Genomic DNA, 26929 nt, shown 5'->3' with positions numbered 1-26929 from the left:
GCCATCGTGACAATCATGACTTTTCTTCTTCAGGTTTTCAAGTTTGGAAGTATAATCATTAAATAATTCCTCTCTAGTGTCTGCTGGGGAGTCACTAGCTGGGGACAGCTTCTCTTCATTCATCTCTCATTTCTTTTGTGGTCATTGGAGAGACTTTTCTCGTTTGCATAGAACCTCTAAACATCCCTTTAAGCTGACAGGATACCTCAGTGGGCAAAGGCGCTTGCCACTCGATCCCTGGGACCTACGTTAACTTAAAGCAAGAACTGACCCCCGTAAGTTGTCCTCTGACTTCCACACGTGTGCTGCATGTCCTTCCCCCCAAATAAACTGGGGGGGTGGGTTGTCTTAAAAATAACACGTGGTCTCAGAATTCAGGTAATATAGAAAAACAAAAAACATTAATACAATCTTCAACCCAGAGAGACTAGTATGTGCATCTAATTAACTGTTAATTAAATTATGGCTACTACTGGGGTGCTGTGTGGTGTCTTGGTGCCTAGTTCATCAGAAGTCCTTCCAGGATGGAGCAATTTGCTTAGAGTTCCTCTCCTGGCATCTACAAACACCCCTTTTCTTCACCAACTTGGAAAACGCAGTCAGCAGCCATGGCAGTTTGCTTGAATTTCAGGCCTCCTCACTGACTCTCTGCCTAACTCACGTAAAGATGACTTACAAAATGGAGGAGCTTCTAGTCGCTGGTGCAGAGACCCCACCCATGCAGGAGAACATGGCGCACCCCAGATACTACCTTCAATACCGGACCGTCTCTGCGTCTGCTCAGAGTGTGAGTTGATCTTGATTGTGCTAGCCCTTAGCTTCCCTGGGCCAAAGAACAGTAGAGACAAAGGTTTATGGTCCCACGTGCAGGCGGGGCACAGTCAGGACTGGTCATTGTGAGGAAACCTCTGTCCTTAACTACTCTCTCCCTTCTGCTCTTTCCCTAGGACAGTCCTGGGTGAAGCATTGACAACATTTGCCCTCCTAGGTCTCCCTGCTCCACCAACCTCCCTTCCTCCCTCAAGTCTCCCTCCCTGTCTGTTTTGCTTAGGAACCACTGGGTTTTCTTTTTTCTTTTTTAATAATCTGCACTTAGAGATTGTTCTGTGGTCAATGTCTTCTCTCTCCTAAGCCATTGTCTTGGTTTGTTTTCTTTCGCCATGGTAAACACCCAAAAGCAACTGGGGAGACGGAGGTGGTGGTGAGTAAAGAGTGCCACATGCCTTTGGGGAGGCTGAATCGATGAGGGAAAGTTCCTTTCTGGTGATTCAGCCTGCTTCTCTAATTTCTACCGTTCTGAAATCCTATATTCAAATCCAAACTTCTCAGGCTTCGCTAACATAATAGTCTTTGTCTCAGGTTTTAGACTTCTCTGTATCAGACAAACAATACTGGGTGTTTAAGGAGAACCTGTGTGCTGTTGGCCAGCGAGGCATGAAGAAATCCTGGGATGTGCATTCAAACAGGCCGAGGCTTGGGATGGAGGTGGGGTGGGATGGGGTGGAGGAGTAGGATGGGGGGTAGGGTGACCTCCGTGATAGGTCACATAGTTCATGCATGAAGGCCCGGGCTCATTCCCTGGAACAACCAGAAACAACAACAAAACCACAAGCTCAGCTGTAGCCTTGCACTTCACTTACAAAACAGGACAATAAGCCACCAAGGGCTCGGGCACTAGGCCTGCTCAGTACTGCCTGTGTCTGCACTTGGCTCTCAAATGTTCGTTAGAATCACAGGAGACAGAAGCCTCAGAATATGCACAGACTAGAGGCCCCACTCCAACTTAACGGCAGAAATCTGTCTGCTGGCATGGTGGTATCTTGAAAACACTCTCCACATATTTTTTTGTAGAAAATGTCTAACTCAGAAAAGTTGACAAGGTATAGTAAAGAGCACGGTGGACACTTAATTCACCCTTGACCTACTTTCTCTAGGCTTTAATATTTTGCCATATTATGTAATTTGTCTTTTCATGCTGGAGTCCAATCCAGGGTCCCCCAACCCACCCCACCCCACCCCACCCCACCGCACCCCACACGCCAAGCCTGTGTTGTAACTCTGAGCTGCATTCTTTAGGCTCCTCTCTCCTCTGTCTTCATTGTTTGGATCAAACTTATTATCTGACATCTGTAAGTGATGCATTGAGATTATTTACCATCACCCCATCAATCCCCACTGTCAGTCTCCTCCCCCCAAATCCCCCACCTTTCACCTCACCTACAAGTGTTCCTCCCTTCCACTTTCACTTGTTTGTTTTGTTATGTGAGTTTTCTAAGACAACGGGTACTTAAAGTGATTGTTTTGCCATTGCCTGCTCTGCCATTTTCAGGGTGGACTACTGCTGATGGTGACAGGAATCAGCTGTCAGGGGAGGTCTAGTCCTGAAACACTCCCACTAAAGAGGAAAATGTCACTTCGACTCCACTACAAAGTTTTTAGTCTTTGAACTCCGCAAACACTTCTACTGGAAGAAGAAAGGTGACCCAGGTTAGTCAACAGATGGGCAGATCCCAGCACAAACACAACAGTAACAAACAAAACAAAACAATATGTCTTCTCCAAACATCATCGTTCCAGTGGCAAGTCCAGTGAGATCCCTGATGTGAAACTTTAGACTGTCTGGTTCCCTAATTGGTTCTTGATTTGGTCAATAAAGGCGGGAGCCATTGCTGGGCAAAGAGTAAAGGTGGGACTTCTGGGTCCCAGGAGGAAAAAAGAGATGTGAGGAAAGAGCAGAGTTTTTTGGCCCCACTTTGGAAGGAGAAGCACAATACTACCATGTAAGATCTTGTAAGCTAGGACCAATGGCCTCCACTGGTGGCAGAGGCTGGCTGATATAGGCTAGCTGATAAGGTTAGGGCAGCAGATTCTGCGCCCAGCAATTGCGCCTATCTGCCAAGTTCTAAAATAATAAAGCTGTCTGACTGTTTTTCATCTGAGGAGCAAAGGTGGGCAGAGAAAGAGAGAAGCTGGGGTGGTAGCTGGGGGCTTGGGGAAGTTAGCGGGGAGGAACAAAAGAGAAGCTGAGAGGGAGCGGTGGTGGAACTGGGACAGCATCTCCTGGCTTTCCCGGGTTGGGGTATGGTTGCAATTGATCCTGGGCTAAGCTGAATGAAGCAAAGGGAGCCAGGAGAGGTCAGAGTGAGGGTCCAGCTCCCAGGAAAGGTGTTAAATTGTTTTTAAAAACTACACGCACTACTTCTTCAAAAAAAATCATCACTCCAGTGTTAACTCCAGTAAGACTCCAGTAAAACTTTAGACAAGGAAATAAGGGCAATTATTGGAGCTCAGCAGTTAAGCGCACTTGCTGGGCTTACACAGTACCAGGGTTCAGTTCCCATCTCCCACAAGACAGTTTACAGCCTAACACTAGAGGATCTGGTGCCTAAAGGACCCTAGGGGCTTTCGCCAGCCTTACACCCACCGCCCCAGGTCAAGATTAGGCCAAGTACCAGCTTCCCACCGGGTCAAGGCTAGGCCAAGTTCCATTCTCTACCCACAGTTCTTGAGAGGAGCAGTGACATTCTTGAAAATCCACAGAATGGACAGTTCTCTGCACCCAAATCCCGTGGGAGGGAGAGCTGAACCTTCAGAGAGGCGGACACGCCTGGGAAACCAGAAGAGACTGCACTCTGCGCACGTCCAGACGCCAGAGGAAAACACCAAACGCCATCTGGAACCCTGGTGCACGGAGGCTCCCGGAAAGAGTGGCGCAGATCTCCTCAGTTGCTGCCGCCGCGGAGAGGACTTAGGCAGTACCCCACGAGCACACTTGAGCCTCGGAACCTCAGGTAGGACCAACTTTTCCCCTGCAAGTGACCTGCCTGGTGAACTCAAGACACAGGCCCACAGGAACAGCTGAAGACCTGTAGAGAGGAAAAACTACACGCCCGAAAGCAGAACACTCTGTCCCCATAACTGGCTGAAAGAAAACAGGAAAACAGGTCTACAGCACTCCTGACACACAGGCTTATAGGACAGTCTAGCCACTGTCAGAAATAGCAGAACAAAGTAACACTAGAGATAATCTGATGGCAAGAGGCAAGCGCAGGAACCCAAGCAACAGAAACCAAGACTACATGGCATCATCGGAGCCCAATTCTCCCACCAAAATAAACATGGAATATCCAAACACACCAGAAAAGCAAGATTTAGTTTCAAAATCGTATTTGATCATGATGCTGGAGGACTTCAAGAAAGACGTGGAGAACTCCCTTAGAAAACAAGTAGAAGCCTACAGAGAGGAATCGCAAAAATGCCTGAAAGAATTCCAGGAAAACATAAATAAACAAGTAGAAACCCATAGAGAGGAGACACAAAAATCCCTGAAAGAATTCCAGGAAAACACAATCAAACAGTTGAAGGAATTAAAAATGGAAATAGAAGCAATCAAGAAAGAACACATGGAAACAACCCTGGACATAGAAAATCAAAAGAAAAGACAAGGAGCTGTAGATACAAGCTTCACCAACAGAATACAAGAGATGGAAGAGAGAATCTCAGGAGCAGAAGATTCCATAGAAATCATTGACTCAACTGTCAAAGATAATGTAAAGCAGAAAAAGCTACTGGTCCAACACACACAGGAAATCCAGGACTCAATGAGAAGATCAAACCTAAGGATAGTAGGTATAGAAGAGAGTGAAGACTCCCAGCTCAAAGGACCAGTAAATATCTTCAACAAAATCATAGAAGAAAACTTCCCTAACCTAAAAAAAGAGATACCCATAGGCATACAAGAAGCCTACAGAACTCCAAATAGATTGGACCAGAAAAGAAACACCTCCCGTCACATAATAGTCAAAACACCAAACGCACAAAATAAAGAAAGAATATTAAAAGCAGTAAGGGGAAAAGGTCAAGTAACATATAAAGGCAGACCTATCAGAATCACACCAGACTTTTCGCCAGAAACTATGAAGGCCAGAAGATCCTGGACAGATGTCATACAGACCCTAAGAGAACACAAATGCCAGCCCAGGTTACTGTATCCTGCAAAACTCTCAATTAACATAGATGGAGAAACCAAGATATTCCATGACAAAACCAAATTTACACAATATCTTTCTACAAATCCAGCACTACAAAGGATAATAAAGGGTAAAGCCCAACATAAGGAGGCAAGCTATACCCTAGAGGAAGCAAGAAACTAATCGTCTTGGCAACAAAACAAAGAGAAGAAAAGCACACAAACATAACCTCACATCCAAATATGAATATAACAGGAAGCAATAATCACTATTCCTTAATATCTCTCAACATCAATGGCCTCAACTCCCCAATAAAAAGACATAGATTAACAAACTGGATACGCAATGAGGACCCTGCATTCTGCTGCCTACAGGAAACACACCTCAGAGACAAAGACAGACACTACCTCAGAGTGAAAGGCTGGAAAACAACTTTCCAAGCAAAGGGTCAGAAGAAGCAAGCTGGAGTAGCCATTCTAATATCAAATAAAATCAATTTTCAATTAAAAGTCATCAAAAAAGATAAGGAAGGACACTTCATATTCATCAAAGGAAAAATCCACCAAGATGAACTATCAATCCTCATCTTCGGTTGGTTTATATACAAGTGTGCAATTTCTAGGCTTGAAAGTAAAATGATGCTATCTGGTGCTGGATAGAGGAGCCTTATTTTTTATTATGGCAGCTTGCTATTTTTGTAACATGGTGATTTGGTTGAACACAATAAAGTACAGTAGTAACTGATCTCCCCTTCTTCCTGGATGAGTGAGGAGATGATTAAATGTTGATGTCAGCATCCTTGAGCATATTCAGATGAGCTTCTGCTTCTGTTGAATAGGATGCTGTATTTGATTGTGGTCCGAAGCTTTGAAGCACTACTTGGCATCTCCTTCCTTGGAGGTCTCACTGTTTAAACATAACAGATTTGATAGCTTGTTGGTAAGGTGAGGTCCAGCTTGTCTCCACTAGGTCATCTTCATGTGAATCCGGTGGTTATACGGTTTTGTTTTAGGGATATTTCATTTTTTTAATAACGGTTTTAGCTGACATTCATGGAGAGAATGAATCCTTAGAACTGTGCCACTAGTGAAAGGAAATCCTGTCTAGAGTATGTTTCTTTACAAAGCTGTGTCACACCATCCTTTGGGCCCTCTGCTGGAAAAGTAGAATCAAGTCTCAAATAATGCCTTTCAAATTGTATCCTCTAGTATTATAGATATAGGACAGTACTGTATCATACCTCTGTGGATGTAAAATAGCTTGTACCTGCTTTATGATACGTAGTAGTGACCATGCTTTATCAGAGCTGTTTTTAATGATGTTGCTCAGAATGTTTTCTTTCCAGATGATGATTGAGAAGCTAATTAAAAAAAAAATGGTGCCAGGTACCACAAGAGTAACAGAACTGTGCTGTTTTCTCAGGTTTTGTTTTTTTACTTTTTTTTTTTTAATGGAGTGTGCTGGATGTCTCTACAGTTTTGTTCAGATGACTGCAGAACCTGGAAAAGCTGTTGCTGCTGTTGATGCATAACACACTGCTATTATTGGTCTTTTTATATAAATATAAATATATATATACAGATATATAATTTGAATTTTTGGAAACTTTAGCTGTGCTGTCAACTTTGGAAAAAAGTATCCCCGTTTACTGTGTTGAGTTGGCACTGTACAGAAATTAACAGCCATATTGGTCTAGAAATGTTGAACTTAAGTTTTTTCCATTTGTACAGGGGTAACGCACTGTATTAAATATGTAAGGTCTTAAACAAAAAAAAAAGAAAGGAGGAGACATCTTAAGAGGTGTTCAGGGGGAGTAAGGGGGAGTTGGGGTGCATATGATCAAGATATAATGTATATGTGTATAAAATCGTCAAACAATAAATACAAGATACAAATTGTACAAATACAAGATACTACTAAAATGAAAATAAACTTGAGAGACCTTAAAATGAAAGAAAAAAAAAAAAGAAAATCCACAGAATGTACTGACTGAGAGTCACCTGACCCTCTGGTCCCAGATAGAGTTTGAATGCATGTCATATGCTTGCTAGCCAATAAATTCAAAGGTCAATATGCTTAGCCAATAATTTTAAACTGTAACCTTGCTGATGTAATCTGTGCCCCTAAAAAGTATAAAAACTGCTTGTTATAGCCATTTGGGGTCACCTTCTAGTCACTCACCACGAGGGGCTGATTGAGGGTCAACCCCAACGTGCCCTAAAAATAAACCTCTTGCGTTTGCATCGAAGTCTGTTCTCACTTTGGGGGGCGAAGGTGTCTGCCAGTAGTTAAGACTCACTTTGAGCCTTACAGCTCCCTCTTCTGGCCTCCTCCTGTACCAGGCTGACTCAAAGAGTACACATGTCTAGGTGAAACACTCACACACATAAACAAACAGCGATGGACTCTTCAAGGGCAGACAGACACACAAACACACGTATAGAAGAGCTGGCATCAGGTGGGCTGTACACACTCAGAGGGGTGGCACCAACTGGACACTTTAGCACAGGGGGAGGGGTTGGCTAGCCTCAGTAGGCTTTGGTAGGCCACAGGAGGAAGCTGTGGTTGCTAGTTTTTGGAAACACTGGCCAGTCATTTGTTAACATGGACACTTTCATACACTGCCACCGTTTGCACTGGGGCCAGAGGAAGGCTTTGCCAGTGCAGACTTGGAGCAAATGGAGAGGCTTTGTTGGTTTCCCATGAGTTTGAGGCCTTGGTCCTTGCCATGACTATGTTGAGGTTAACAATATGCATCCCCTCAGGACTTCATCTGCTCCCTACAAAGGCCAACTATGAATGTGTTCAAATAAGTGAAAGACAAGAATACAGCCTTGAAGGAATTCCCAAGAGAATTCAAACAGCCGGATGAAGTTAGGAAATTAATTTTGGGATATGAAAATAGAATTCTTTAAAGAGGAACAAAGAACCCAACACATTGCAATGATAAAGGGAGTGAAAAAGCTTAAAGGAAGGCCTTCCTGGCAGAATGGATCATGTGCAGGCTTGAAGAAAAGAACAATTGGATCATTTTGCCAAGATATATGATAATTTTTAAAAAGATTTATTTATTCGTATGAGTATGAGGCAGAAGAGGGCATCAGATTCCATTACAGATGGTTGTGAGCCACCATGTGGTTGCTGGGATTTGAACTCAGGACCTCTGGAAGAGCAGTCAGTGCTCTTAATTGCTGAGCCATCTATCTTTCCAGCCCCCATGATAATTTTTTAAAATGTGTGAGTGGAGCATGAAGACCTCTGAGAAGACATAATGGAAAAAAAATCTATGGATATGATTTTAAAGAAGGAAATGGATTTCATGCCATAGACATAGAAAATAGTTTAAATAAAATCATAGGAAAAAAATCTTCAAATAGGGAAGAAGCACACGGAGATGGCAGTGTTTGCCAGCATCTGCTGAGGAGTCTGAGGGACCCATGGAGACTCTGATGGGTGACAAGGCAGTGGGAAGGGAGTCTGCAGGGCTTGTGGTAGCTCCAGAACAATGGAGGGGTCGGGAAAGGCAAGTCTTATGGGAAGATGCTCTTAAAGTGTGGACTCACGAGACTGGAAGGAAAGACGGCAGAACAGAGCTCTGTGGAGAATGACTAGTCAATACCCTTTGCTGCTGTAGCGCAGCAGACGTCTCAGGAAGATGAGAGGCCCCGAGCTTCCTCAGAAACAGATCTTTGCTGAATAGGGCAAGCCTTAGGTCAGCCGCCTACACAGAGCCACTGTGGCCGCAGCTTGTGCTGCTTGTCCTGCTGCTGGGAAGAGGGAGCTGGGCCTCAGTGAACCAACCATGGGGGTGGCCAGCACTGAAGACAGGGTGGAGTGCAGAGTCCTGGAGCTCCCTGGGAAACATGTCACAACTGAATAGAGATGGTCCTAGGCCAGCCAGCCAGAACCCAGGATGATGCCTCAGTAGCTGCCTGCCCTGCTGGGAGATGGAGAGTGCAGCTGCCTGCCGGTCACAAGCACAAAGGTCGAGCCTGGTGAGCCTCGGGGTGGCATACATCGAGGACAGGAAGGTACGTGGCAGTCAGGAGCTTGCACAGAACCTGCCCCTGGATGCCCTGCCTAACTGCAACATCACCCTGACTCTGGGCAACAGTAGGACATCTGAGATGAGTCTCAGAAATGGCCCAGTATTTATACAATGCTTCAGAAACCAGACCTAGCACTCGTTGCAATGAATATTTGCATGGTCAAAAAAACAATATGTGTAGAGCTGGAGAGATGGCTCAGTGGTTAAGACCACTGACTGCTCTTCCAGAGGTCCTGAGTTCAAATCCCAGCAACCACATGGTGGCTCACAACCATCTGTAATGGGATCTGATGCCCTCTTCTGTGTGTCTGAAGACAGCTACAGTGTGCTTATAAATAAATAAATGAATAAATAATAAATACATAAATAAATCTATCTTTAAAAAGAATAGCATCTTTTAAAAATGTATGTATATATATACACAAAACACATATGAGTGTACTATATGTATATACATATATACATATGTCACACAATATACATTATATATATGTCACATAATTATACACACATTATGGGACACTTCAGTTTTCAATGCCTCTATGACAGACAAACATTTGATGGAGAGGTGAGAAAGATAGAGGAATGGAGGCATGAGTGAACAGTGGAGGGGTGCAGCTAGAAACTCAACGGTGGTGAGAGGTGTGAGAAAAGGCTGCAGTGGATGGAGGAACTCTTTGTTGTCAAGTAGGGCAGCCTGTAGCTTGTACATTCTGACTCAGCCCCCTGCCACGCTGCCCAGTCATAGTCCTGGCTCTGAGCAACAACTGTCCACAATGAAGAACAGTTCATTTTTCTGGATGGGACCTTGAAAGACCTCTATGGTCTGTGTTGCCCTTGGAGTCCATGCTGGTATCTGTGGTCAACTGTCCTCGGTGTGTTGAAGCCAGAGGTTCACATGGATATTCCTGGTCCTTCAGCAGCTGGGAGACATGGTGATGTCCCTGACACAAGTTACCACCAAAGGCCATACAGATGTCCTTGGTCTGGGTCACTACCGGAGACCATGCTGATGTCTGTGGGCTCTGCTGCCACCCAGGACCATATTGATGTGGGTATCCTGTGATGCCACCTGAGTCCATGGTGATGTCTGAGTTGGTGCTGCAGCTGAGAGCTGCCTGGGCAATGGTCCTATTGCAGCTGGGGCCTCTATTGATGTTTGTGGCCTGTGTTACCACAAAGATCATGCAAATGTCCATGGTCTGCACTGCCTAAACCCGTGTTGATGTCCATGGGCTATGATGCCACCTGAGGTTATGTTAATGTGAGTGGCCTGAGGTGTCACCTAAGGCCTTGTTGATGTCCTTGGCCTGTGCAGCTGCTGAAGGTTATAATGATGTATGCAGCCTGTGCAGTGGCAGAGGATTGGATTGATGACCGTGGTCTGTGACCGAAGGCCATTCTGAAGTCCACGGCAGGTGCTGATCCCTGAGACCGTGTGACTGTCTGCAGTCTGTGCTGTCACCAGAAACCATTTGTAACTTCCTGGTCCATGTGCCTGATGACAGGAAAGGTGAGGAAGCTACTTTTGCCATGGTATTGATGACTGCAGACTTGTGGCTGAGAAAGGGATGCAGAAGGCTTCTGTGACAAGCCCTACCCTCACCCTATCCTTGCCAAAGTAACAGCTTAGACAGAAAGCCATCAAGGTGAAGTGTAGCTCTCCACAACTGATGGCTTCTTGTAGTGGTTGGGTGGGGAAGGACTCAGTTTTCTTTAAGGGGCTGGCCACTGGGAGTTTGACTATGCTCCAGTGAGCATGGGGGCAACGCAGGTTGGACTTATTTCTCCTCCTCCTCCTGCTCCTGCTCCTGCTCCTGCTCCTGCTCCTGCTCCTGCTCCTGCTCCTGCTCCTGCTCCTCCTCCTGCTCCTGCTCCTCCTCCTCCTCCTCCTCCTCCTCCTCCTCCTCCTCCTCCTCCTCCTCCAGTTTCTTCTGTCTCTTTAGCTGTTGCTGCTGCTTCTTCCTCTTCTTCATCTGCTTCCTCCTCCTCCTCTTCTTTTTCTCTTTGGTGGGAGGAGGGGTCCGACAGGTGGGATGCGAGATCTGGTAGGACTGGGAAATAAGTGTGCTTGAGGTTCATGATGTGAAATTCCCAATCAATAAAAACACCAAATAGACAGGACCAGAAAAGAAATTTTGCATAGTCAGGGTATTATTATGTTGCATGCCTTTGATCTCATTACTGGGGAGGCAGAGGCAGAGGCAGGTGGATCTCTGTGAGATCAAGATCAGCCTGTTCTACATAGCGAGTTTCAGGACAGCCAGCCCTATATAGTGAGACCCTGTCTCAAACAAACGAACAAACAAACCCTCAAAATGAAGAAAACAACAAAGAAGAAACTGCACATGTTATATAATGGTTAAAACACCGGACCAAAACAGTAATATTGAAAACTGCAAGAAAGAAAGATCAGTTACACTCCTAGATAATGGTGAAACTACATTTAAGGACAGCTGCCTCCCTGATGGTTTCTTCCTGCTTCCCTCTGGACTCTGTAGTAGAGAGATGGGTGAGGCTTCCTTTGTTGTTGTTTGTTTGTTTGTTTTGTATTTTGAGATAGGGTTTCTCTGTATACCTTTAGCTGTCCTAGAACTTACTTTCTGGACCAAGCTGGCCTTAACTCATAGAGATCCACCTGCCTCCGCCTCCCAAGTGCTGTGATTAAACTCCTGTGCCACCACTGCTAGGCCTCCATCTTGTCCTTCTAGAGTCAAAACCATGCACTGAGCAGGATAAAACTACTGACCTTAGCACATAAACCCATGTTTGAGGACTTTCCTGCTTACTCATTCTCTTATTGAAAAATTTCTGGCCCTGTCTACAAACCCTTCCTTTTCTTTTTTTCTTTCTTTCCTTCCTTCTTTCTTTTATTTGGGGGGGGGGTGGTGGTGGTGGTGCAAGACAGAATTTCTCTGTGTAGTCCTGGCTGTCCTTGAACTCATTTTGTATACCAGGCTGACTTTGTACTCACAGAGTCCTCCTGCCTTTACCTCTCATGTGCTGGGATTAAAGGTGAGCACCACCACCTGGCCTTTCTTTGCTTGGGAAAGGGCAGGCACTCTGAGGAAAACATGGTCACTGTCACCTTTTCCAATCTGTCAGCAGGTGTGTCCTTTGAGAAACAGGACCAACTAATAGTCCAGCTGTCACAACACAACCAGCGTGACATTCTTATCACTATTAACATTGTTTCTATGTTCTTATTACTATTAACTTTGTTTCTATGTTCTTATCACTATTAACATTGTTTCTACCCCAACTCTCATCCCAGACTCTACAGGGAGCCAGACAAATGCAAACACTTCTTCAAGGCTCCCAGACTTGGATCTAGTTTTCTGATGAATAAGCTCACCCTTTCTAGTATTTCCTGAAATCTGGCTGACTGGTTCAACTCAGCAGTTCTGGCCCAAATGCCTTGCCAAGCTGACTGATTCAGCATGGCTGCTCTTGGCTTCTGACTGAATTGCTCTGCTTGATTTCATTCTAACTCTGGCAATCTGTTCTAATCATCTGGCTCCTTTTCATTATCTGGCTCATTCTGTCTTCACCTACAACCTGTCTCTGTAAAATTTTCCTGGTAAAACTGGCATATACCCACACCATACACTACCACTTGTGTCTCAGCTTTCTCTCTCCCTGTGCCACTCTTAAGTCTCCTCTCTTTCCTGTCTGTTCTTGTGAGAGTTGAACATATCCTATCTCTTACTCATTCTGCCAACTCTCTCTGATTTGGCACTTTGTCTGCCCCTCAATTAGAAACTTGAACTCACTTTCAAACATGGCTACTTCCTTCTACAAATTAGTTTTACCTTCATTATTTGGGATTAAATGTGTGTGTGTTAAGGTCATGTCTGTATTCCAGCCAGAGAGATTAAAGGTGTATCATTCCAAACAGATCCCACAAACCTAGATCTTTGGATGTGACCCCTTGCCAGAGCAGCCATGTTGCTACATTAATATTCCTCTACATTATTTGTTATGAAAGGTAAAGTGTTGGGAGCTTGGTGCTCTGGAAAATGGTGGATCACTAAGAGGTGGGTCATGGGCAGTGTGGCTGTGAGGGGGACAGTGGGTCTTTGATTCCATCTTCTGCTTCACATTTTGGCCCTGAGGTGAAAGCTTCCATTCCTATCCACTCTTGCCATGGCATGCTGGTCATTACAGGCCTCATAGCAACAAACCAACTGAGCAAGACTGAAGCCTCCAGAGAGAGCCAAGACAAACCTCTCTCCACTGTAAGTTCATCATGTCAGGTCTTTTATCATAGTAACCAAACCCTAACTAGTAAAGCTCTCAACACACCTTTGTGTGACTCCTAACGTCTCTCTGCTTCTGTAGAACGTCCTTCCAGACCAGTGGGAAGACTATGGGTCAGACATGCTGAGCTGAGTTTCCAGATTTTGGGTGTGTTTTCTGGTTTCCTGTAGTGAAGGAGCTAGCTGCTGTGCCTTCCACCAAGTAGGCTCCTGTGACAATTTTGGAATTTGGAGGCACCCCCTGGGGTGGGGCAAGGGAAGAAGCAGTGCTGGGTAGGCTCTGGCAGAGAGACAAGACTGGATATGAAACAACACGCCAACCCTCCCATTCTCTGGGGTTGGACTGCACCCCTTTGTCCCAGAGCTGGGTGACTGCACTGGCAGGGGAGAGTCGGCTGAGGCTGAAGTTGCCAGAGGAAACCAAACAATTCTTATTTACCAAACTGTCAAAATCCTATCATTGCAATTAAGGAGACGGGCAATTAACTGTGTCTTAATTACAGCAGCTGCCACTTCTTCTGAATGCTGTAATTTACGGAGAGAATGGGAGGAGACTCTAAATTAATGTGTGTCTTTAAACAACGAAAAACATTGATGAGGCCTGAAGGAAATTGTCAGTGGTGGTCTTGGGGCCCCTCCTGAGAGGAGGCATTGTTGGGCGATGCCTCCAAGTGCAGCCATGATTTCCAGAGCCTTTGTTGCTTAACGGCTGCGATTTTGATAAATGCCCAGTGACGTCGTCACATCCTATTTTGTGTATAATGCAAATTTCCATAGCAGCAGCATCTGTGGCAGCCACCGTTAGCCCATTTCAGTTTAGTTGTTTTAAACTTAGCTTGGAAACAAAGACGTTTAAACAATAACTCCAGACTCCCAGGCAGAGAAAGGAGCTGTTCTGTGGAAGCTTATCAGGGATAGATCCACCACACTGAACTTTGTATAGGAGAGCAGTGGGGACCAGGTCACAGCACGAGCTATCCATTGGCCAAGTTGTCTTTAAACTCAAGTCTGACTCCCCCACCCCAGAGTTCATTTCTCTCCAGAGGCTGACTTGCATCATGGTGTATAAGTGAGGGACCCCAGACAGGAGAGATGGCAGAGCCGTGACTCTGAAGATAGTGAGCCTCTCTGGGAAGTTCCTCAGCGTTGGCACTCTGTGGCCTAGCACACGCAGCATGTTGAAGGCCCTGTGTTCAGTCCCTAGCAACAAAGAAAGAATACGGCTGGGGTTATGGCTTGGTTGGTAGAATGCTTGCTTGCCTACCATCCACAACATCCTGGGCTCTATCTCCTGTAGCTCCTGGATATGGCACACGTCTGAAACTCCAGCAGTTGGGAAGTGGGGGCAAGAGGATCAGGAGTTCAAGACCATCCTTGGCTACCTTATGAGTTCAAGGTTTAGGGTACAGGAGACCCTATAGGAAATGGGAAGAAAGGGGGAGAGAGGAAGGTGGCTGGAGAGGAGAGAGGGAAGGACAGAGAGAGGAAAGGAGGGAGAGAGGAAAGCAAGGAGGGTTTCAGAGCGACAGGAAAGGTAACTGGAAGCTAGGATCCAGTCTCAGCGGTGGTCTGGAGCAATGCTCCAGTCCCTGGGAAGTCTGGGACTTGGTGATAACAAAGTTCTCAGACTGGACTGAGCCCTCAGACTGGACTGAGCCCTCAGACTGGACTGAGCCTTCAAACTGGACTGAGCAGGCTTCAAACCTGTTCTCTTCCTGCTTCTCAGCTATGTGACCTTGAGAAAGGCCCTTGTTTCTGAACCACAGGGGCATGTGGCCTTTCACTTGAATACCAGGAAATTGTATCAGCCGTTCACAACTGCTGGAGAGATAAAAGGACAACAGGGCCCAGGGCCTGAACCAGTGACTGGCATGGGAGAAGCCTTGGATGTATGCCAACACATCTCCTCTTTTCTGGAAGGTAACTGAGGCCCTCAGATACTAAGGAATAGGGAGTATTAGTGACCCCCAGAAAAAGCAGCTGCTTTTGATAAGTACTAAGTACACGTTGGGAGAGGAAGACTTAGTCTTAAGGATAAAGGTGGTTACCAGTTATCACCACCAAAGACCAGACTGATGCGGGACTCTTGAGACCACAGACCTGGTCCTGAGTCCTGAAGAAACAGGCTTTGAGGCTGTCCGGGAGCTGTGTGAGAAACTAAACAGCTCAGAGGCTGGCTCCACTCCAGAATGCTGTAGAGAGGAAATTCTCTCTCCTTTATTGCTCTAGCAGCCCGAAGCAGGCCAGTGCAAAAGCACAACTTCTCTCTCCCGCTCCCAACAGGATGTCTCTCCTGGCTGGCCTGGAACTCATTTTGTAGACTAGGTGTGCCTAGAACTCAGCTCCCCCATCTCTCCTCCCAAGTGTCGCATCTAAAGACGTCTGCAACCACACCCAGCCCACAAAAGCAGAGCTCTTACTGTAAAGAGAATAGGAGAAGAATTTATTCTGGAGCCAAATATAAGTGGCATGGCTTGGCCACTCAGACACAAGTTGTTCCAAATGCCACATATCAGTACAGCAATGACAGTTCCAGGAGGCTTTTCTAATTAGAGAATAAAAGAAAGTCATAAATCAAGGTAGTTTTCAAATGCTTTTGTGGAATTACCATGCAGGCAGGTTACTGCATTGTGGGGGAGAGCTCTGCAACTTCCAAGGCTCTGTAATCATGGTAGTTCTAGACAGTCTGGTCGAATTTTTAGCTCAAGTGAGGCTTTGGAACTTCATTTCCACAGGGGAGAAGGAAACGGCATCGGGACCGTATAGTACAGCTCTGCCGTGCCAGACACTCCTTGGGGTGCTACGTTTTGGATAATGTAGTTGAGAACGGTTTTCTACGGAGATCAGCTGATGCCTGTGCAAACCTTCCCGTGAGGGCTGACTCTGACCTGATAACCCACGTGCTCAACACAGAGCCAGCCAAGGGAGCAGAGGCTCTGTAAGAGCTAAGGCTCACCAGTAAGCCACACTTGCCTAAGGGCATATGCTTCCTGAGATGCCAGAGGGTGCTGTTCATAGAACAAGTAACAGGTTTCTACTGCACTAAGCAAGTTCGGTTGACCCAACTGTACTGAAGGTGCTCAATCCCATGCAGTCAGGAAGCACCTCCGAATATAAGCTTACCCCTGATTGGATGAGGTGGAAAGTACCTTGCAGGGGTCGTCTTTATGAGTGACCGGCTGACCTAAATTCGGGGCCATTCTTTGGGAATCTCAGATATGCACCTCGCCAGAGTCCATCTTCCTGGTGAGTATTAAATAAAGCTTGCTTTAACTGGATAATTATGGAACCTGTCTTTCTCCTCGAGATTCTTTGGCTTAACACGTGTTCGTTCTCTGCTGCTGTAACCAGATGTGCAAATCTGGGTAATTTATAAAGAACAAGTTTATTTGTTGGGAAGTCTGAGATCAAAACTGAGGCATAGCTGTCTGCTTCCAAGATGGTGGCATCCTCTGGAAGTCAGGTGCTCTGTCCTCACATGGCAGAAAGAAGAGACCGAAGAGGGACACAATCCCTGTGCGTGAAGCCCTCCTGACTCAACTGCTTTCTGAAAGGCCACACCTCCCAACAGTGCTCACCGGGATTAAATTAACTCGGAGCACATTAGCAGGTCTCTCCTACCTCCCATCCCTACACTCCTCGGACTTCACGTCCAAGGTACACTGGTGTCCGTCACCCTCCACACCCCCACCGCCAGGTGTTCCATTCATCAATGACAGGAGTGGTAGTGCGGTGTGCACAGCTCTGGCCCAGCAAGTTACTGTGGGGTTCCCAGAAGAGGACAGAAGACTGAGCAGAAAAAAGGTGATGGTGCCAGAGGATGGAAGGCAGAAGTGGGAACACAGGAGATCTAAGTGCACCCCACTGTTTTACAATAATGGACGATATATATATCTAACTAACTAACTAACTAACTAACTAGCTAACTAACAGTTTGTTAGAGAGGTAGGGCAGTTACTGTACTATATATATATATATACATATATATATGAAAGAAATATACTGGTCAAGGACTTAAATGCACATGGAAAGGCCTGCTGCACTGTACTCTGAATTTCTAAGAATGGGAGAGTAATATATATATATATATATATATATATATATATATATATATATGTCACTAGATTTACTTATTGTTCTATTGTATTTGCACATGTGGAGATCAAAGGGCAACCTTCAGGAGTCAGTGTTTTAGGGTTTAGCCTGAGGGTGTGAGATCTACCACACCACAACCCCAGGTCACCAGGCTTGGTGGCAAACACCTTTACCTGCCAAGCCATTTCCCCAGCTGGAGGGGTCTGTTTCAATGCCTTCAACTACTTCAGTCTCATCTGAGTTTTCTTTTATTTCCCAGTTGTTAAACTGAACTCACCCGTTTACTCACTTGATCGTGGCTTGTTGGGGGATTATGAACGAAATGTGGATTTGTCCTTGGGAGTTACCATCATAGTCACCTGATAGCTTTACCCAGCTGGCCTTACCTGGAACGGGTCCAGTGGCCAGTATATGGTCTGTCGTGCTGAATTCACGCCAACTGACTTGTCCTTTCCTTCCCATGAGTTAATACCTGTTCTGAGAGGATGCTGTATAGAGGTCAGATGACGACCCAAGGGAAGGGTTCTGTCTTTCACTGTGTGGGTTCTGGGCATTGGATTGGTGTCCTCAACCTGACGCAGGCACCTTTACCTGTTGAGCCATCTCATTGCCCAGTTCAGGTTCCTTGCTGGACCCATTCCGTCTCACATAGGAAAAAGTACTTGCAATGAAAGTGAAGGTCACGGGCTTTCTCTCTCCCTGAGTGACACAGATATAGACCAGATTAAACCAGATTAGAAGCAAATAAAGGTAGATTTATTAGGCGGTAGCTCTCAGTCAGATCTCACAGGTGGAGGTCAGTGGAGTCACAAGCCTGGACTAAAGCAAGGTCTTGGACTCAGCGACACCCTGTGAGCTAAGAGTTGTGATTGTAAAAAAAAAAAAAGAGCTGTGATTGTGTCCATATAAGGTGAAAAGCTGAGCTGACCTGGAGAGGTGATGTGGTAGCCTGCAGTTTTCTGCTTGAGGGTGCAGTTGGTGGGAAGGAGGGCACACAGGTTTCCTAGCTTGTGGGGGGATGAACACGGGTTCCAGCCTAATAGTGAAGGACTAGTTCCTTGCTTGATTCTCTCAGAAACAGTATGTTAGAGAGGTAGGGCAGTTACTGTACACTATATATATGTAAAGAAAGAAATATACTGACCAGTTAAGGACTTAAATGCACATGGAAAGGCCAGCTGCACTGTACTCTGAATTTCTAAGAATGGGAGAGTATACTCTCAGCTGTTGCATGGGTCCTGAAAGGAGAATCAGTTATGAGCACTGTCGCTTGAATCTAAAGTGTCCCAGGAAACCTCAGCTATGGACGGCTTGGTCCTCAACAGAGCAATGTTTATGGGGTGTGCACATGTGTGTGGGTGACTGGATCCTGAGAGGTCTGACTGCACGAAAGGATTCCTTTGTCTGCAGATTCGTAGTTTAATGGGCTTAGGGGGAGGGACTACTGAAATGCCATGCATGACCAATGGTTGATTATAAATGAGATCTTCATAGGTCTTGGGGAAATTTTTAATTTTCCATATAGTTCTTCATAAGAATTTTTAAACTTATTTTGACCCCAAATGAAAGTTATAGTTTTGTAAGAAATAAAATTGTAGAGATATGCACATACCATAATTAAAAATGGCAGAGAGGAAATATGTATATAGTCTTAAGAGTTCTACATTTTCTTGTATTTAAGTTTGTGTCTGAGTGAGGGTGTACACACACGTACACACGGATGTCTATGGTGGCCACAGCAGGGTGGCACAATCCTCGGAGCTGAAATTATAGGCTTTTGCGAATGGGTTGCTGTGGGTCTTGGGATCTGAACTCTGGTCATCATGGCACAGCAATAAACCTAGGACTGAGACTTGTCTCCAGCCCAAGATGTTTACATTTTATGGAAAATAATACATTTTAATTGCATGAAAATATAAAAAGTTAAGAATATTTATCATCTCTATGTATTTATCTCTCATCTATTATAAAATCATCTATCTATCTCTATTTACCTATCTATCATCTATCTCTATCAATCAATCAATCAATCAATCAATCATCTATCTGTGGTGGTTTGAATATGATTGGCCCAGGGAGTGGCACTATTAGGAGGTGTGGCTTTCTTGGAGTGGGTGTGGTCTTGTTGGAGGAAGTGTGTCACTGTGGGTGGGCTTTAAGACTCTCTTCCTAGCTGCTGGGAAGCTAGTCTTCTGTCTGCCTTTGGATAGAGGCATAGAACTCTTAGCTCCTTCAGTGCCATGCCTGCCTGGACACCGCCATGTTTCCCACCATGATGACCGAGCTGAACCTCAAAGCCAGCCCCAATGAAATGTTGTCCTTTATGAGTGGCCTCGGTCATGGCATCTCCTCACAGCAATAAAACCTGAAGACATGATTTATCTGTCTACCTACTGATATGAATTCCCAGAGAAGCCAGTAAAAACCGAAGCAAGTAATTATAGCTAAAATCTGATGCAGAAAAATCAAACCGTAAGTGATGGCCTCCCCTTGCTGGTTTCACTTTCTTCACTTTCAGTTACAATAAACCAAGCTCTAAAAAAAATACTAAATGGAAAGTTCCAGAAATAACCCGGAAGTTTAAATACCATACTGCCCTGTTCTGAGTCCCATGATGAAATCTCTTCCCACCCTGGTCTGTTCTGTCTGTGTCTTGAGGAATTCCTTTGTCTGAGCTGTGTATTCAACCCACCCATTAGTCATTTGGACATTAGTTACTGAACCCCTGTGCTTGTGCTCAGGGATGCTTTATTTCACTTAATGCCACCAGGCACAAAATAGTGACATCAGCAGAGTAGATAAGCCAAGAGGAAGCAGTAAGTATCTTTCTTTAAGTGAAAAGGCAGAGGTTCTTTGTCTAACACAGAAACTGTTAAAAATGTATATTATGTACTGGAGAGAGGCTGGGTGGTAGTTGAGTTCTTATTCACAACCCCCTGAACTCCCATTCCATGGAATTTAGTGCTCTTTCCTGACCTTCGAGGATACTCACAAACTTGTACACACACACACACACACACACACACACACACACACACACACATGCACAGGCACATACACACTCACACACACATGCACATGATCTTTAAAAAGTACATTGAGATTGTGATAATCTGTTAATCAATTTTCTTCAGTCATGAAGTTAATGAGGAAGACGATGTTTGCTGTCACACCTCAAACTGCACGCTGCAGCCATAGGGACTGGACCAAGCTTTGTCAAGATGGGAAAAGCACTAAGTTTTATGGCTCAGTACATGTGAGGTTTTCAGCATTCACTAGGGGTCTGGAAAGTTCCCTGGTGATAACAGTAGACTGTTTCAGTTCCTCCAAAAGTGGATGAAATCCAAGAGGAGAGGAATAAGGAAAACACACACACACACACACACACACACACACACACACACACACACACCCCTAACCAGTGTGTGTGTATGTTAAATATAAATGGATTAAATCAACACTAGTGAAAAGGCAGAGATTATGAGATAGAAGAAAACCACCATTGTCTTTTCTTATTTTATTCTGATACAGATCATTTCTTTTTTAAAAAGATTATTTATTTTATGTATATGAGTACACTGTAGCTAGCTTCAGTTGCACCAGAAGAGGGCATCAAATCCCATTACAGATGGTTGTGAACCACCATGTGATTACTAGGAATTGAATTTAGGACCTCTGGAAGAGCAGTCAGTGCTCTTAACTGCTGAGTCATCTTTCCAGGCTGATATAGATCATTTCTATAGTCACCATTTCTATGTGTGTGGATTTTTTTTTCCTATCAGCAATCATGTTTTGAGGGAAATTCTTCGGTGAATACCAGCTGGATACCTTGCGATTCAGTTCAGTTCTAACACTTGCAGAGTTAGTATTAGATCCTGAAGGGTGAGCGCCCAGTCCCATGAGACTCTCCTACTTCAGACACCATTTACACTTAGTAGACTCTCACTGGGAAAATAAAAAGAAAATTTTCAGTGGGAATAATGTTGAAAAAGTAGATTCAATGGGGCCTACAGCCCAGTAGGGGTCATTTTATGCAAGATTCCAGTTGTTGCCTACGAATGAGAAGTTGTATTGCCTCTGGCTTTTGACTGCAGGTAACTGGGATCTGCAGGGTTGACATGTCTAGAAGGTTAGGATGCACATAGCAGTGCCCTCAGGCCCTTGTTTTATGGACACTTCTGTCTGGTGTAGACATTATTTTTTCCTCTTCTGTTATTCACATGTCCTGGTCCTTCTCAACCTTCGACAGACCCTATTAGCCCCCATTCTTCCTGCCTGCTTTGGGAAACCAGATTTTTGGAGCATTCCATGATCCTGGCTCTCATAAGTCACAATTCCAAAGACCCACCATCGAGGAACATTGTTTTTACTTCAGCAGTTTCTGACTTTAGATTGACTGATATTACCTACATTTCTGATCAGCGAGCTGTAGATGGGGGTTTACCAACCCCTCCTCGGGTTTCATTAACTTGCTAGCTCAGCTCACAGAACTTGGGAAACAGTATGTACACGCGTTGGGAAGGCATTCAGAGCTTCTATCCTCCTCCAACGGCCCAGGCATGTATGTTGTCAACTATGTAGACCATCTCCATACCTGACATTCTTGAACATGTATGAAGGTTTTACTACATAGGCACAGGTGATCATATTATTGACTTTCGTTGATTTTAGCCTGAGCCCTTCTCCTTACCTGACAAGTTATAATGGGGAAAGTGAGTCTGGAACTAGGCTCCAGTCACGGTTGATCCTCCTGACAGCCAGTTCCCATCTATCCCTAAGAGTTTCTAGCTCTCAGTTAACTTACTGGCACACAGAGATACCAATTAGCGATTCCAAGGGTTTTAGTCATCATGGACTGAATTACTTTTCCTGTTATGATGGAGCACCTGGCACATGCAGAATAAGGAAGAAAAAGTTTGTTCTGGTCACAGTTTGGAGCTACAGTTTATCATGGTGGGGAAGGGGTGGTGGCAGGATTGAAAGGCCCCTAGTCACATTGCATCCACGGTCAAGAACACAGAGAGAGGAATGTCCCACACTCCAGTCCATAGGATGGTATCTCCTTCACTGAGGGTGGAGATGCCTTCCCAGACCTGCTCGGAGTTGCATTCTATGATAATTCCAAATCTTGTAAGTTAATAATGAACAATAGGTATCACAGGAGCCAAGAAACAAGGATAACATATGTTTCACAATGACACAGGGAGAAAACGCAACTCTGAGCTCTTTACAGGAGACTTCCCTTAAATATAAATACACAAAGAGAAGTGAGAGAGCCTGTAAATATATATACCATACCAACAGCTAGCATAAGAAGGTTAAAATAGGGGTTGGGGCTTTAGCTCAGTGGTAGAGCGCTTGCCTAGCAAGCGCAAGGCCCTGGGTTCGGTCCTCAGCTCCAAAAAAAAAAAAAAAAAAAAAATCCTGTAAGAAGATTAAAATAGCAATATGAATTTCAGATAAAATAGATTAGAAAGCTGAATGTGTTATCAATAATAATGACAAGAGGGTTAGTAAATTGGGAAAAATGTATATATGTGTATGCTTTGAGGGAGAGCATTTCAAACAGGAAGCAAAAATCATTAGTTTGAAAGAGATACTGAAGCAATGTTGAAATTGCTACTGAAGGTTTCAATATCATCTCTTGGCAGTTGATAAACAGTTAGGCATAACCATCAGCAAGGACTCAGAAGCTCAGACAAACACTGTCATCTACCCAATTGCTATAAATAGACACAAGACCATGCTTAACAATGACAGGATAAATCCAGGAGCACACGATACACCTAGCAAGACAGACCACGTTCTGGGTGAGTTAGGCAGCTTCTTGTTGCTGTGATAAAGTACAGTACAGTGTGTGGTTCAATAGCTTCCCTGCTGTGGGCTTAGAGCAAGGGGGAAGGGCAATGGAGATGTATACACAGGAAGTGAACAGGAAGGGAAGAGAGATCTCTCTTGAGGATCACATGAGCCCAGGAGTTGGAGGTAAGCCTGGACAGTATAGCCAAGTCCTTTCTTGAAGGTAAAATTACAAAAATAAAATTGAAAAGTTTGAAGTAGAAAAAAGAAATGAAAAAAAAGAAAGGGTCTAGCACTGACTGCTCTTCTTGAGTTTATCCGATGCCCTCTTCTGGGGTGTCTGAGGACAGCTATAGTGTACTCACATAAATAAATATTTTTTTAAAGGGCCTTTTTCCTCCTATGAGTGTTTATATTTTCAAACACCAGTAAGGCAGTGGTAGACCACACCCCTGGAGTGCTAGGAAACCAGTGTGTTTTACACATACCAAACATGCCTCTGCCACCAAGCTACATCCCCAGCCCTGTCATTTATTGAAAATCAAGAATACTCTTACTGGACGTTACTGAATGTCCTAGCCAATGCAATAAGATAAGAAAAAGAAATGGAAGATGAGCACATTGAACAAACAGAAATAATCAGCTACTAAAATAATACGGCAACTTCTTGGAAAAGTAGACCAGGCTAAACACACAACCTTGCAACTGACCTGCTTCTCCATTCTTTGGTATTTACTCAAGAGAAACAGGAAAGTATGCTCACACAAAGATAAGCACATGAATATTTATAATAACATTAATTGAATGATCCTAAACTTTAAGCAGCCCAAGAACTATACATTCAAGAAGAAATGAAAAATTGAGGTATGTTGTAGTTTGGACTACAGCTTAGCAATGATATGTAACAGAGTATTACCACACATGACAGTAGGGATGAATTTCAAGGTCGTTAACCTGACTGGAAGAGGTCAAACATTGAAGACAAGACACACACTTTAATAAGACAGTTCATCACTGGTCTGGAAAAGGGATTACCCATGAGGTACCAGGAAGGCCAGGATGAGGCAGTTATTGTGTTGTTAATAGTGGTGGTGGCAAATGCTAACATTGATCAAGTTGCATGCTTGAGGGGACTTTTCGTTTGTAACACCTGCAGTAGCAAAAGAAAAGGCTTGCCTCTGTTCTCCGCATGTTCCCTGAAGTGAACTGAGAGCAATCAGATTGCCTGGAGAAGATCATGTGCAAAAGTTTGCAGGGGAAAAAGAATCACAACTGGAGAGCCATACACAGAGTACATAGTTCTCCAAGGGTCAGATAGATGAGGCTCAAACAATTCCTGAGTCCCAGAAAGGAATAGAGGGATAGATGGGATGGGTCTGGGGTATCCTGGGACAATCTGTGTGAAGAACAAGTCAGTTCTAAGGGGTGGACAGATGGCTCCGTGGTAAGTAACACTGGCTACTCTTCCAGGGGACCTAGGTTTGGTTGCCAGTACCCACATGGTAGCCCACAACTGTGTGGAACTTTAGTGCCAGGGCATGCTTTTCTGTTCTCCATGGTGTCAAGAACACTCGTGATGTACAGACATAACATGCAGAATAGACATCTATACATATTAAATTAAAAATTTAAAAAAGCCAGTTTTCTCCTTCTGCCATGTGGTTGCCAGGGATTGAACTAGGTTTTCAGGCTTGGCAGCAAAGGGCCTTGGACCTCTGAACCACCTCAGTGACCCTGAGCCCCAGTACTTGCTAATCAAACAATTGCAGTTTGAAGTAACCGGCGAGAAATTTGTTGACAGCAAACATGGCTTTGCTCACCACCTGCTGGACAACTGTCTTTAACCTTTTTAGGTTCAGTTTTCACTTAGGTAAAACAGAGCACCCACCTTACTGCTTCGCTGAGTACATGGGATCATTAGCTACCAGCTACAGATCGAGGAGACTCGGGAGGAGGAAAGCAGGAGCAGAGAGTGTCAGGAGGGTAGAAACTGAGAAACCAGCCACTGAGAAACAGCTCCCGTGCAGTCTAGCAGGAACCTAGAGAGGGGATCAAGGGTAGAAGGGCCAAGGGCCAAGACATGGAAGACTTTGTCTGCCACACAGCTGAGGATCATTGGGGGCTTCTGCCTGTGCTGATGCTGACAGGGCGCCTCGAAGGCTTACAGGGAGCTTAGATTTTCATGTGAAGGTCTGAGAGTATTCAAAAACACAACACCAAGCAGTGAAACTTGGGGCGCTGGATTTGAATCTTGTTCACATAACCAAATGCAATAGGTTCATTTTTTTTTTTTTTTTGATGAGCACAGAGCCAGTTTGTACAACCAGATCAAAGAGTGGACGGAGAGAGCTTATTCCCTCCCTGAACAGTGTTTCCCCCGGCAAAGGAAACCAAAGAGATTTTACTAGGGAAACTCCCACAGATTCACATTAAAAAAGACTTGTCATCATGCCTACCATTACATGCAGAAGCAGGCAGGTTCCCAAGCATGTTCAGTTGGAGATCATGCATTGCATTTTCAAATAACATGGCACAATGGAAACTGGGCAAAGAAGGTTACAGTTTAATGAGCAAAATTGACTGTAGATCCCCTAAAGAAGTTGGTAGGATCCTGAGCGTTTGAAACAGAAACAACGGATGTAAAAGGGAAACCTGTGGTGGGGCTAGAGACAGCTCAGTGGTTAACCATGTTGATCACCAAGCCACGTGATGCTCTTCTAGGGGACCATAGCTCAGCTCCCAGCACCCATGCCAAGTGGCTCAAAATATCCTGTAGCTCCAGTTTTAGGGCAATATTATGCCTGTTTCTAGCTTTGGGCACCCATCATGTGGTACACACACACACACACACACACACACACACACACACACACACACACACACACACAGCTGAAGAACAATAGAGGAGACCATGGAAGCTACTTGACATTGACTTCTAGCATCTATTGCATATATGTGGGTGCACATGTGCACACACACACATACCTACATCAAACATACACACAATCCGTAAGTAATCGTAGCTGAAAATTGTGGTAAAAGCTAATTATCATATATGAGTACACTGTAGCTGTCTTCAGAAGAGGGGATCAGATCTCATTTACAGATGGTTTGTGAGCCCCCTGTGGGGGCTGGGATTTGAACTCAGGACCTCTAGAAGAGCAATCAGTGTTCTTAACCACTGAGCCTTCTCTCCAACCCAAGAGCTGTTTATCAAGAGCACATACGGGGCTGGGGATTTAGCTCAGTGGTAGAGCGCTTACCTAGGAAGCGCAAGGCCCTGGGTTCGGTCCCCAGCTCCGGAAAAAAAGAACCAAAAAAAAAAAAAAAAAAAAAAAAGAGCACATACAGTGAGGAGTGAGGATGGGGAGGTTAGGTTTTGAGCAGTGTTTCACTTTGCTTCTCTGAGATGACCTGGAACTCATTACAACCTGAACTCATGGTGATTCACCTGCCTCTGCCTTCCAAGTGTCACATTACCACCCCTCCCTCCCTCCCTCCCTCCCTCCCTCCCTCCCTCCCTCCCCTTCTTTCTTTCTTTCTTTCTTTTTCTTTCTTTCTTTCTTTCTTTCTTTCTCTTTCTTTTTCTTTCTCTCTATTTCTCTCTCTCTTTCTCTTTCTCTTCTCTCCTCTGTTGACCCAGAACCATACAGTGCCTCTCTAGCTCTGAGTAACTTTGTTCTGACTGCAGATAATCCAAGCAGCTAAATAGGCATTTGAAATATAGAACTGTCAGAACACAGAGATGGAAAAGGTGG

The 26929-nt window shown here is 44.7% G+C and overlaps 1 protein-coding gene and 1 long non-coding RNA gene across 3 annotated transcripts in view; one reads left to right on the top strand and one right to left on the bottom strand.

Annotated features, from left to right (window-relative positions):
- Spmip3 (sperm microtubule inner protein 3) overlaps positions 1-896 on the bottom strand; it is a 23386-nt gene extending 22490 nt beyond the window's left edge. The window contains exon 1 of the mRNA XM_006250332.5: positions 752-896. The gene's annotated coding sequence lies outside the window, so the exon portion shown is untranslated. The remainder of the gene's footprint in view (positions 1-751) is intronic.
- LOC120096323 (uncharacterized) overlaps positions 1-2960 on the top strand; it is a 4991-nt gene extending 2031 nt beyond the window's left edge. Inside the window, exons 2-3 of one of the 2 annotated variants that reach the window (XR_005492670.2) lie at positions 632-787; positions 2330-2960. This is a non-coding gene — a long non-coding RNA (uncharacterized LOC120096323). Of the gene's footprint in view, positions 788-2329 lie in introns of both variants that reach the window. The other variant, XR_005492669.2, reaches the window with a different exon arrangement.
- Positions 2961-26929: the final 23969 nt, after the last annotated feature.

The sequence above is a fragment of the Rattus norvegicus genome, chromosome 13 (assembly GCF_036323735.1).
Source record: "Rattus norvegicus strain BN/NHsdMcwi chromosome 13, GRCr8, whole genome shotgun sequence".
Taxonomy (NCBI): Eukaryota; Metazoa; Chordata; class Mammalia; order Rodentia; family Muridae; genus Rattus; species Rattus norvegicus.
The sequence above is the reverse complement of the archived record's forward strand: the minus strand, read 5'-3'. Positions and strand labels throughout refer to the sequence as shown.